Raw genomic sequence first — 13,382 nt, 5'->3', positions numbered from 1 at the left:
CATTAGGCTCGCCTTCTTATATTTTAGGATGATTCAATTGTACTAGGTTTCAATACCAGCCTTCAAATGCCCCTTAATTCCAGCTGTCTCTCCCATATACCTTCCCTCAACCCTATCTCCCCTCCCTACCCGATCTTCCCATTTGTGTCCTGACCTGCCCCAGTCTACTGGTAAAATCCTATTTCCTGCTCTCGGGGATATCCATGTGTCACCCTAGTCCCTTTCTCTATACCTCACCTCTTTGTGACTATGGATTATAGCTGGTTATCATTTGATTAATACCTAATATACAGATGTAAGTGAATGTATACCATATTTATCTTTCCAGGTTACCTCACTTACGATGGATGAAATTTTCTGGTTCCATCCACTTGCCTGCAAATTTCATAATGCCATTTTTTAAACAGCTGAGTAATACTCCATTGTGTAAATATATTACATTTTCTTTATCCATTCATCTGTTGGGGAAAATCTAGGTTGTTTCCATTGTCTAGATATTATGTATAGAGCACAAAGGAACATGGTTGAGCAAGTGTCTGTGCAGTAGGATGGAGCATCCTTTGGATATATGCCCAAGAGTAGTAAAACTGAGTCTTGAGTTGGATTGATATCCAACCTTCTGAGGAGTCAGTACCTGATCCTTAATGCTATGTTATCAAACACTATAATAGCTTTATCCTGGCAGTCATACTCTTTAATCATAATGGACATGCCATCTACTCAGAGAAAATTATCTGACTTATTAAGGGTTTCAGCAAAGACAGGATTTTATTAATCCCTTGAAAGTCACCTTTTGTCATTAAACATATTTTTAAATCAATATTTACCAGACATTGCACTGGTACTGGAGAATATGGAGATTAATGAAACAAGAATGATTTCCATTTCCATGAAAGTCACACTGTGTGATAGAAACTATCCAAATAATTGTCTATGTGAAAATAAAGTGAAACTAACATGTATAATGTAAGAATAAGAGACAGAATATTGGTGGGAGCTCAGTGAGTCTTTTTGAAGGAAGTCATCATTGTGATGTACCTGTAAAAGAGAGTGGGCAGTTTGGTGAAGTGAGTTGCTAACAGTATTGTAGGGATGACAGAGTCTATGCCAAGAGCTGATGCTGGGTTACAAATGATAAGTTTAATAAATGAGAGTGACACACAGCCAGAATGAAAACACTATAAAATGAGATTGGCAATATACTAAGCATTTCACTAGGTATGCTAGACATTTTGTCCTTTGGGTCTAAAGTAGTAAGAATTCATTGACGTGTGCAAACAACTGAATGGATATGTGTTTAAAAAATACCATTCCAACCAAAGTGAGGACAACTATTGGAACGAAGTTAAAGATAAGACTCAGGCATACCAGTTAGGTGGCCACTAGTCTCTAGAAAGAATATTGGGGTAATGACAGAAAAGGAGCTATTGACATACTTAAAAGAATAGAGAAAACAAATAGGCAAGTGGGGGAAGATAATATCTATGATGTCCATGTTGCTTCTGGTTTTCATAATTGATTAGATGGGATTAGCATTAAAATTAAAGGGCACTGGAGGAGGACCAGATTTTAGAAAGGAAGATGGAGTACTAGATGGCAGAGATGAAGCCTAAGGTCCTCTAGGGTAGTCAGAAAGGGAGGCCACATAGGCATGTGGAAATGCGGGTCTGTGTGGTTAGAGTTAATTGTCAACTTGATAGAATCTAAAATTACCTGAGAGATGCCTCTAGGGATGCCTGTGGGGGTGTCTTGATTACAGTAATTGAGGTGGGAAGACCCTGCTACTGTGGGTGGCACCACTCCCTGACTGCGATCCTGAACTATGTAAATGGTGGAGGGGAAATGGAAATAGCCATTCCTTCATTTGTTCTCTGCTTCTTTATAGATGATGCGATGTGACCAACAGCATCAAGCCTTGGCTGCTCCTTGCACTCTGAGCTAGAATAAACCCTTTCTCCTTTAGGTTTATTTCAAAGGAGTCTTGTATCTCAGCAACAGGACAAGGAATGAAAGACATCTGGAATTGAAACACATGGCTGAGAGTTTTTGTTGCTGATAATCATGGTATTAGTTTTGTTTTGGAAACAAATTTAACAATATTTTAAAACCTGGTTCTGCCATGTGGGAGCGTTAGCCATTTTGACCTTAGTTCTCAACTAGCCTAAGGACCCCTGCTTTACTCTTTCTGTTTTCTGAAACTTGACAGGATACATCCTGTGATTTTACCCTATTTTGTTACCAATAGATACAAATCCTAAGCAAGAGCTGTTGGCGCCACGTGTGATAACTCACACCCATAATTCCAATAGTCAGGAGCCCAAGGCAGGCAGATTATTCACCTTTGAGGGCAGCCAGGGCTACATAGTGAGTTCTAGGCTAGTCCAAGTTACAGGGTGGGTGAGACCCTTTCTCTAGGTTATCTAAATGTTTTTACATTTAGCAGCCCCAGGTATCCTATCTTATTTTTCTTGGTGTATGTGTGTTTCTCCTCTCTGCTATGTGCTTTTGAGGCAACACACCTGCAAGATGGAATTGGATAGCTAAAAATATAATTGAAAAAAATAAAGAAGAAATAACGCATTTTCAAGGCACCAAATGTTTTAAGTTTTACTGCGAAACAACTGAGAGAAGAAGACTGTAAGCCAACCATATGCTTTTAGCACTCTTTAGGAAAGCTAGTCAGTTCCTGTTGAGGATGATGTGCCCGCCCCACACAAAGCTGTGACTTTTCTCATTCGAAGTGTGCAGCTCCACGCCTGTCCTTTCCTGTGTACTATCTTAAATGTCTCTTCAACTCACACCTCGATCAGTATGAGACTTTGTGTATCCCAAACTCCAACTTTCTTCTCTTCCCACGTTTTTTTTTCTCTATTTTCACAAGAAATTAAGTACGTCAACGATAGTGCATTCTATAGTTCTTGTGGACTCCTTTAGTGGCCACATTATGTCACGCAAAGTGGCTTGCTTTAAAAATCTGGAGGATAAAGGTAAATACACGACTCGTCAACTAAGAGCACTTACTACTCTTCCAGAGGACCTGGTTTTAGTTGCCAGCATCCTCATTAGGCACCTCACAACCTCCTGTAGCTCCAGCTTTAGGGGATTTGACATCATCTTTTAGGTTTCATGGACACACACACACACACACACACACACACACACACACAGAGTCTCCCTCCCTTATCAAAATGATAATAATAAATCTTGGTAAAATTAAATTTGCAGTTGATAGTCCTTTAATGGGTTGTGTCTTGTGACCTCCAGTCTTCCCTCTGTGCTCTCCTTGGGTCACTAATCTCTGCAGAGCCTCTCTGGCTGCTGGCTTCCCAGCTCACTCACTGTTCCCACAGCTCTCTCTCTCTCTCTCTCTCTCTCTCTCTCTCTCTCTCTCTCTCTAATCTTTAATCTTTTCTTACAATCCAGTCTTTTCCCCGTCCTGGTCCTCCCTCTGACTGTTCCTCATCCCATACCTCCTCCTCCAACTCCAAAAGGATGTTCCCCCCACCACACACCCCCACTCCATCAGGCCTCCCCACTCCCTGGAGCCTCAAGTCTCTTGAGGGTTGGGTGCATCTTCACTCACTGAGACCAGACTAGGGAGTCCTCTGCTGTATATGTGTCTAGTGAACGTTGCCTGGATGGTGGCTCAGTGTCTGCAGAACAATGTAATATTTATCCAGTTCTTTACATTTTTTATATCTCACTTTCTCTCCAGGAGCCAGATGCCTGTCCTCTAGGGTAATGAGAGACTATGACTGTTTTTACTCTGGATTATTTATAACTGCCCCCCGCCCTGTTATTTCTAAGCAGAAAAAATTTGGGCCGTTTTCTCTATTCCTCAGTGGCATCCCAGGGAAGAACACATAAATGGACTAAGATTTGTTTGCCGGAGAGGAGATTTCCTAAAGTAAAAACTAGGGATGGATGGAGATGGAGCTGATATGAATTATGAAAGCTAGAAAATTATGAAAGGTGGAAGCAATTGGCTGGCAGGCTATGAATAAACAGTTTGACATTGTTTTATTGCATAAAATTAAGTCCTTGAAAAGCATATGTGAGAAGAGAAGGACACCAGTAACTATGGTTTTTTTTGCAAGGAGAAAAACAGTGTGCTAATTATGTGTGTCAGTGCCTTAGTAAGTCTTATGGTTTATATGCACATTACAGGGGTCGTTCTGATGGGCCACGGTATACCAAAGAACATGTATGACGAGGCAGTGCAAGCATTCCAGAGAGATCTCCCTGTCATAACTATGCCACATTGACAGAAGTCAGCAATCCATGAGTATCAATTCCTTCATAAGGACACAACCATTTGTCATAGATCACGTTTCTCAAATGCCATTAACACATAACTTTGAGTGATACCCTGGTGCTTGACTACTAGAATATATATGTGAGAAATATCTCTTCACTAGTGTTGCCGGTGTGTAGCCAGTCATAGATACTTGGTGGGTTCTTCTTTTCCCACTCTTTATTCCTCCCCACCCCCCCCACCACCCATTCCATCCCCTACCACTAGATAGGAGAAAGGATAGAGGAGAGATAGAGGAGAGTGTGTGAGGTTTTGATGAAGAACATGGCGCTCTTTGCCATTGTCTGAAGAGACTGCCTAAGGTTAAGGTAAAGAAATTTATATTAATTGCATCAACAAAAGAAGTCTCAAAAAAGGCCAACAGAGACTTTGTTCTCAGGTTAAGTCTGATGAAGAGCATTTTGAACAAACATAGTGTAAGACCACCAAAAACCGAGGGCGCCCCAGCACCCCACGCCTCGGAAGGCGACACCCAAATCACTCGCGAGAAACAGTCTCAATGCAATAGCAAGAGGGTTTTTTTATTCCAGAATTCTGGGTTCTACAGTCGTACACTGCTCAGGGGTAGAGGACTGTGAACCCCGAGTGCAGAATTGCGAGAGCTTTTATAAGTTTACAACAAAGCCCGCAAATCACAAACCAATCATTCCTTAGCATCGAGAGCCCACGATGTGCGAGCCAATCGATTTGTACCACTCCATAGTTTTTAGGCCAATCAGTTTAAATAATCAAAGCCTGAGCTCCGTGGACCAATTAGTTTCCTATTTTCTTGGAGGTCTCTAGCTGTGTGAACTCCTGAATGGGGGTAATGGCTAAACAGTTTACAGAAGCAAGATAAGCAGATAATTAGCTCATTTCCAGTTACCTTACAGGGCCAGGATCACCTATTCAAGGCCTCTTTGCCTAGCTCTTAACAAAGGGTGGGCTCTGGGATGTGACCTTTCACCTAATTTCTAACAAAAAGCACAAAGATCGGGCTCTGGAATATGAAGTGTTTGGGGCTCCTTAGAAGGCTGGAGTTAGAGCTTCTTTAGAGGGAGATAGCATTTTAAACTTCTGACTTCTTGGGGTCATCAGAGAGTTAGGCTGTATTTTCTATCTTTCAATAGCAAGCTGAGAAAGGAAAAATACAAAATATATAGTTTGAGTATTAAAGGGATACCAGGAAGTGAAATGGAGCTGAATTCAAAGATATTAAATTGAATTAAGGGATAGTAACCTTGGGGCAAGATTTTACCCATCAAAATTTAGGTCCAGGCATGGTAGTACAAGCCTTTAATCCCAGGGGGCAAAGATAAGTAGATCTCTGAATTCAAGGGAAGTTTTATAAATGACAACATTTAATCGGGGCTGACATACAGGTTCAGAGGTTCAGTCCATTGTCATCCAGGTAGAAACATGGCAGCATCCAGGCAGGCATGGTGCAGGAGGATCTGAGGGTTCTACATCTTTATCCAAAGGAAGCCAGGAACAGACTGGGTATTCTCAGGCATCTAGGAGGAAGATCTCCAAGCCCATCCCCACAGTGACACACTTCCTCTAATAAGGCCACATCTTCTAACAGTGCCACTCCCTGGGACAAGCATATACAAACAATAACAGAGTGATAGAGAGAAGAGAGAACAAGTGAGAGAGCAAAGGGAAAGAGAGAGAGAGAGAGAGAGAGAGAGAGAGAGAGATCACCAAATGTAATTTCTTTCTTCTTGTCTCCTCTTTAAGCATAACTAGTAACAATCTGCAACCAACCCCCTGACTGACCATCAACCATCAGCCTTGCCTCTTGGGGTCCTAGCAATTGTATACTCTCTGTAAAGCTCATAGAATTTCAAATGTCACACAATCCCAGCAACTATCTGCAGCTGGCAAAACCATACTTCTGCTAGAGTATGAGGCACATCATAGTCAGAGGCTGTGGACAGTCAGAAGCAGTCCCACATCCCATTCTTGGGATTAAAATGAGAGCATATTCTCATAATATTTCTATGTATTTTAGGAAACCAAAATTCCAGATTTGTCATTACAGCAGTGGTGTCCAAAATATATAAATCATCAGAAGATATTGCATAGAGATCTTCACAAACTTGGAGATTCCAGGACGTCATGCTTCCTTGAGTAACCTGACTCTAGATCTAAAGACCCCATCATGTCCTATAAAAGCAGTTTGGAGATAGTTATTTTCTGATATTGCAAGATCATCAAAAGAGAATTGTAACTAGAATGGTATCATCTGTTCTGCATGCATGAGTCTTCCTTTCCTTGTCAAGTCCTTGAAAAGAGAAAAACCGTGGGTGGCACTGACTTCACAGCACAGCTTAGTCACACTCCTCTCTGCCTACTGTCCAGTGTGTAGATGTGGCTGGTTTGGTCTGGACCTTGGCATTACGGTAGTCTTCCTTCCATCTGCTAACAACAAGACTTGTGGAGGGTATTTGTACCCTCGTGCCTCTTTTCCAACTGATTCTTGTTGTTTACTGAAGAGAATCTAATAATTGTGTTAATCTCTGGTTTGTCATAAGCATCTTTAACTATTAATTTATTAAATCTCAGAGTTAGAAACAAATTTTCAGAAATCAAAATAGACTACAATTCCAGGGAACAGCTTATCATTAAAAATAGTAGACTGGAGAGACAACTCAGTGGTGAAGAACACTTGCTGTGTAAACAGAAGGACCTGAGCTCAGATCTAAGTATCACATATCAAAATGGGAACTGACTCCCCCACAGTCCCCCATCAGCTCTGTTCTGTTCCCTATGCCCTCCTGGCATCTGCATGTTCACGGGCAGACAAACACACACACACACACACACACACACACACACACACACACACACACACACACCCCTCACGTATATTCTCTCTCTCACACAAAAACACTCATAAAGAGATAAAAGTAAATCAAAATAAAAAATAAAATTTTAGCAATATGATGCTTAGTTGTTTAGTTATTAGTTTAATCTTCCATGTGCATGTTTTTTGGTAGTTTGAACATGGAAACCTCCCCAAATATAATGACATGTGTTTACTGTTTGGTCTATAACCAGTAATGCCATGTGGTTCATCCAAGAAAGTAGTTCACTGGAGCATGCCAGTGACCAGTGATACCATTCTATCTTGCCTTGTCTTCTTTCTCTTGGCCTATGTTGTGTGACCAACCATTCTGTGGCACCACCACCACTATCACTTCCACCACCAATACAACCATAATCACAACCATCACCATTGCCATTACCATGATAATCTTTTCAAGGGCATGGAGGCAAAACACTAGGAACCAGAGTCAATTCTCCCTCATTTCTTTTTTTTTATTCGATATATTTTTTATTTACATTTCAAATGATTTCCCCTTTTCTAGCCCCCCACTCCCCGAATGTCCCATAAGCCCTCTTCCTTTCCCCTGTTCCCCCATCCACCCCTTCCCACTTCCCAGTTCTGGTATTGTTCTATACTGCTGCACTGAGCCTTTCCTGAACCAGAGGCTACTCCTCCATTCTTCTTGGACTTCATTTGATGTGTGGATTATGTCTTGGGTATTCCAAGTTTCTAGGCTAATATTCGCTTATCAGTGAGTGCATACCATGATTGATCTTTTGACACTGGGGTACCTCACTTAGTATGATGTTCTCCAGCTCCAGCCTAAGAATTTCATGAATTCATTGTTTCTAATGGTTGAATAGTACTCCATTGTGTATATATACCACATTTTTTTTTGTATCCATTCCTCCGTTGAGGGACACCTGGGTTCTTTCCAGCTTCTGGCTACTACAAATAGGGCTGCTATGAACATAATGCGGAGACAAGAATAATTAATGCCTGAAGTAGTTCCAAGTAATTCTGAGGTGCTCCAGCTTTTATTGATAAGCAGATTCAGAACTGAAATTCAGATTTTTAATTTTAAAGGTTATTCATTTTTGTTTTATATGTGTACTGGCTAGTTTTGTGTGTCAACTTAACACAGGCTGGAGTTATCACAGAGAAAGGAGCATCGGTTGGGGAAGTGCCTCCATGAGATCCAGCTATGGGGTATTTTCTCAATTAGTGATCAAGTGGGGAGGGCCCCTTATGGGTGGTACCACCTTTGGGCTGGTGCTCTTGGGTTCTATAAGAGAGCAGGCTGAGCAAGCCAAGAGAAGCAAGCCAGTAAGAAACATCCCTCCAAGGCCTCTGCATCAGCTCCTGCTTCCTGACCTGCTTGAGTTCCAGTCCTGACTTCCTTTAGTGATGAACTGCAATGTGGAAGTGTAAGCTCAATAAACCCTTTCCTCCCCAACTTGCTTCTTGGTCATGATGTTTGTGCAGGAATAGAAACCCTGACTAAGACAATATGTATGGGTATTTTGCTCTCATGTGCGTCTATGTACCACATACATGCAGTGGCAGGCCACAGAGACCAAAAGATGGTCTGAGGACCCTCTAATGGGAGCTGTAGATGGTTATTAGATGTCATGTGAATGCTGAGAATCCAACCTAGGCCCACCAAGTGATCTTAACTGCTGAGAACATTATCTAGCTCCTGGAATTCAATATTTTAAAAGGCTTACTGATACTGATTTTCTTGTACCAAATTAACTTTTTACAGGTGTCATAGTTTAGGTCAGGGAATGCTAAGGGAAATCTGCTTAGAAATCCGGTCCATGTTCTGGTTTGCATCTATGAGAGGAACCTTTCATTTCTGCATTAACATTGAAATTGAGAAAGAGCCTAAGTAGAACAAAGAGAATGGGAGATAAAAGAAATCAAATAGGACATTTTGCCAAAAGGAAGTACTGTTACAGGAATTGTGGACAAGATGAAATGGCCATGATCAAACTGGTAAGTTACTGATCACTGTAGTAGAGAAAATGAAGCTTAAAAATGTATTTCAAAGTATTAGAAAACATGCTTTATTAATGGAAAGTAGCTGTGGAAGAAAGTACTGTTTGTATGATCAACAAATAGCATCTTACATTTTAGCTCCATAGTGTTTATCTAAGCATTAAAGTAGTAATTATTTCTTAAATAATAATGGCATGGTAGTGTGATTTCATGGTAAGAAAATATGCATGTTTAGACAAGGTGTGCTGTACTCCAACCACTTGAGAGCCTGATACAGGATGACTGCAAGTTCAAGACCACCCTGGACTTACGGAGAATAGGTATGGTAAAGCACATGCGCTATGAAAAGAGAAAGAAAAAATTCTGGGTGTGGCAAGTTTACTCATGGATGGGGGTGTTAGGTAGGAGAGATGAAAAGGTGCCGGGTAAGATAAACTAAAACTAAAGATTTTCTGAAGAAGTCACAGAGAAACCCCCTAGTCTCTAAGCCAATTAAAAGACATAATTTTACAAAGCCTTTGGATGGAGTTCCTGTGCGTGTTGATCTCAGAAGCCATGGATATTTCACAAAATCTCCAGTGGCAAGTTTGCGACACTGCCTCAGGAGTTGGTCAGGAAGATCCCAAGTGGAAACTGAACAGATTATAGCCATAACAATTGATTATTCATCAAAGCTGGATGGTAAGACCCTGCTATTAAAGTTATCACACTGCTCAGCTGCAGAATCAGAGAAGCCATGATAGAACTGAGCTAGAAGCTTCCTCCTTGCTAGCTAGCCTTTACAGTGCAGGATGTTGTTCTGTAGGCAACTGAGGTAGAAAAGTTAGCATGTATCCCTCATCTTTAGACACTGCATGCTACTATACCGACCTGCCAGGCAAGAGGTACACACCAGTACCATAGTGGTGCAACTGTTGCAGAGGTAATCAATAGAGTTTTCAAAACCTGAATCTGAAGTCTCTTTCATAGGAGGGAGTTTATGACCACTACTATGGACTTGGTCAAAGGCCATTGCCGGGGAGGTCCTGAGTTCTTGGGGTAAAACCTACTACTTTTGTTTCACTAAATGGACATGTCAAACTGCCTCCTAAATCTTTCTGTCCATTCCTGTAGATCAGTGCTGTTCTTAGCCTTGATCAAAGGAACATCACTTTTTTTTTTTTTTTTTTTTTTTTTTTTTTTTTTTTTTTTACAATTAGTACAGAGACTCAGGACTTGTCAGGTATGGAGAACAAGTGACTGTTGAGTGCTCCTATCAAATGCTTCCTCCTCAGCTCTGGGAATGTAGTAGCAGAGGAAACAGAAAGAACCTAAGTACCAAATGACACAGGGAAGGGGAGAACCATGAACTGTTGGTTTATGAGCATGGCGTATCTGCAGCTCCAAGGAACTTGCAACTGCTGCAGTTGTTTTTTATGGAACCTGCAGGAGGCTCAGCTGGTAAACTTTCAGTCATAGGTAAGAGAGGGGCTCATGGGATCCACCTATGAGCTAATAGCAATCCAGAGCTGCTGGAGGAGAAGTCAGTATCTTTCATAATGTAGCCTCTGGTGACTTTCTCATACTCCAGTGGATAGTATTACAACCATGTCCACTCACATGTCCTGGTTAAACCCAGTAGGTCACAAAACCACACAAGGTGAAACAAAAGATGTGAAAGTGAGGTGGGAACTTAATGAGAGAAAAGGTGAGGGGCAGTGGTAGGAGTGGAGAGCCTTAAAAGCAATGGAGGAGGGGAGAGTCATGATCCGAATTTACTCAACATATGTATGAACATTTAAAAGAATAAATAAATAAAGCAGTTTACTTGGAGCTCAAGCATGAAATTAGAGACATGAGGATCTCAAAGGACTCAATTTGTTAATGGTAGGAACCTATCACATTATAAAATCATATTGTCTTCTTTCTTAGTCTTTCCATGGTGATTCCCAACATGCATTTGATAGCTAAAAGCCATTTCAAACACTAGTCAACAGATGGTTAGATGGCTCAGCAGGTAATGGTGTTTTCCATCCAAGCCTGTTGACCTGGGTTCCGTTCCCACAGCCTCCATAAAGATGGAAGAAGAGTGTGGATTCCACAGGGTTGGCATTTCTCTGATGCTTTAAGAATTTTAATATGTTGTAAACTATTTTCAACAAGTATTTTCCTGTTCAGAATGTGAGTCATTGGGATACTTGAATGAGAAATGCCCTCCATAGACTCACATATTTGATCACTACTTGGTCCCTTGCTGGTGATGCTGTGTAGATGAAGTCACAGAGCCCTGCTGGAGCAAGAATGTGACTGGGGAGGGGCAAGCTATGAGAACACCCAGTCTTTCCAATATGTCCTTTGCTCTCTTTGCTTTCTGTGTGACAGAGAGTCAATCAGCATCCTGCTCCAGTTGCCTACTGCTGTGCATTATTTGACACCATTGACACCCTCTCTGGAAGAGTAAGCCCAAATAAACCCTTCCTTTTATAAGTTGCTCTGAGTCATGCTGTTTTATCACAGCAATAGAAAAGCAACTAATACAGGTTGTTTGGGCAATTGACTCTGCTCTAACTTAAAATAAATATTTGGGGTTGGATGGAGGAAGAGAGGAAACAGGAGAGAGATAGGGGCTTTTGGACAAGGATAGGGAGAGGACACAATGTAATTACTAATGTCTACGGGTTAGATGGTGAATCCACCAGGATTCACCACTGGAAGATTTAGATTCAATTGGCTCACAGGATTAGGATTTTAGTTGATATGCCCAGGGATTGAGTTACCATTGTTTCTGAACTGAGTTCGTGTGGTATTTTCCTTTACTTAGTGGCTTGACTGGGTTCCAGAGAGAAAGATGTTGGTAATGTTCTGAGCTCTTCAAATGCCAAATCTGTTAATGGTAAAGCAGAGAGCAGTGATAATGGAGCTGAGCCTGAGGAAGACAAGGACAAAGAAGGAGCAGAGCAGAGTGGCCATGGTGATAAGAAAATGATGAAGAAATCAACAGATGAGAATTTGGAAATCATTGTTACCAATGGCTATAAAGATAGCATTGCTCGGGATATATACAGTGGCATTCATACTAATTCTTCCTGTAGCACCAGAAACAGTGAAGATGAAAAGTCTGGAGATCAGAGCTCACAGAGGATAAGAAACACTGTTGTCTGTGTTCAGCAAGATACAAATGAAGATCCCAGTGAAGATGCTTTAGGAATACATCATGTGACAAGTGTTTCACATAGTGAAGTATACTGTGATGGTATGGAGCAATTTGGATAAGAGGAGTATTAAGTGATGATCCTACTCAGCACTTGGAAAGTTCTGGTTTTTGTGAAGATGCAGATGGTAGGAGTCAAGGGGAAAGGGGAAGTGAAGCACGGAGGAGAAGATGGCAGAAGTAACAGTGGAGCACCACATGGTGAGAAGAGAGGTGGGGAGAGCCAGGACTTCTTCTGTGTCAGGAGAGGGAGAGTGGGGCATAGAATGCCACGTTTGAGCCAAGGAACCAAGGGTCAGCAAAGAGGAAGTGGAGGTGATGGAGAACACTGGGCTCAGACCAAGGGTCCAGAGGCAACTTCAATGATCAGATCGCTCTTGTGCTCCTTAGATTGCAGGAAGATATGCAGAACTTACTTCAGAGACGTCATAAACCACACTAACTGCTTCACAGATGAAATTATCTTTGCAGACAAGTAATCAGACCTCCTCACAGAGACCACCTTGGTGGCCCTCTGAGATGTCCCCTGGTGCATTAGCTTTTGCTATTATATGGCCTTTTATTGCTCAATGGTTGGTGCATTTGTATTATCAAAGAAGGAGAAGAAAACTAAATGGAAGAAATGGCCTTTTCCTCAAGAAGACTGCTGGGCCTGGATGACCTAAGAGATGGATTGGAAATGAAGTAGAATTCACAAGAAAAATCTCAGTTTTGATAATTACATTTCATTTTTGTCCAGTAGTTTGGTTTATATACATAAATATTCTTTGTGTTACACAAATGGTAACATTTTAAAGACTAATATTGCTGATACTTGAAAAATCAATCTCAACTAGATTTTAAGTAGCATCCATAGACTTACACATTTTGGGCTTGAAGGACTAAGTTATTAATTATTGTTTAATAACAATCACCTGATTTTCTCCAATAAGAATTATAAGCTGCATTTCTAAGGCATAGCTCCAATAATGAGATAAAATTTATACTTTTTACTTTTCTAAATTAAGCACTAGAAAGAATGCAAAAATAAGAGTGGTTTTTAAATGAGGTTAAATTAATTTTGT

The 13,382-nt window shown here is 41.0% G+C and overlaps 1 pseudogene; it reads left to right on the top strand.

The window, feature by feature from the left end:
- The first annotated feature begins 10,493 nt into the window (after positions 1 to 10,493).
- LOC127666669 (acyl-CoA-binding domain-containing protein 5-like) lies at positions 10,494 to 12,978 on the top strand (annotated as a pseudogene).
- Positions 12,979 to 13,382: the final 404 nt, after the last annotated feature.

The sequence above is a fragment of the Apodemus sylvaticus genome, chromosome 16 (assembly GCF_947179515.1).
Source record: "Apodemus sylvaticus chromosome 16, mApoSyl1.1, whole genome shotgun sequence".
NCBI classification, from domain to species: Eukaryota; Metazoa; Chordata; class Mammalia; order Rodentia; family Muridae; genus Apodemus; species Apodemus sylvaticus.
This window is presented reverse-complemented; position numbering and strand designations above follow the sequence as displayed.